This window comes from Meleagris gallopavo, chromosome 6 (assembly GCF_000146605.3).
Source record: "Meleagris gallopavo isolate NT-WF06-2002-E0010 breed Aviagen turkey brand Nicholas breeding stock chromosome 6, Turkey_5.1, whole genome shotgun sequence".
Taxonomy (NCBI): Eukaryota; Metazoa; Chordata; class Aves; order Galliformes; family Phasianidae; genus Meleagris; species Meleagris gallopavo.
The window spans coordinates 29645346-29645801 of NC_015016.2; positions in this window are offsets into that span (position 1 = coordinate 29645346).

A 456-nucleotide genomic window follows, 5' to 3' on the forward strand; every position below is an offset into this window, starting at 1 on the left:
GGGAGGGGTTGGGCGCTCTGGTTTCGCCGAGTGAAACGCGGGCGTTGGGGCTCGTGGGCTCTTGGGGAGGCGGTCACCTGCCAGGAACGGCCTAGCCTGGTTCCGCGCCTCCTCAGGATTTAGACGGTTACGTGGTACACGTGTGAAGTGAGAGCATTAACCCGAAAAAGCACAACGAACGTGATGTAACTTCAAAACGTTTTGTTTGAGCATAGAATTGTAGTATACCCCGAGTTCGAAAGGATGACCCATAAGGGTCATCGACTCCTGGATCCACGCAGGACCACCCAAAAAGTCAGACTAGAAGCATTCCCAAAGCTTCCTAAGTCAAGTACTCATAACTTGCAGTTATTATACAAGTGATCTGCAAAGCTTGTAGAATCAATAATGCTAGAAAAGATCTCTACAATCACCCAATCTGATCACCAGCCCATCCCCACCGTGCCTACTGACCAC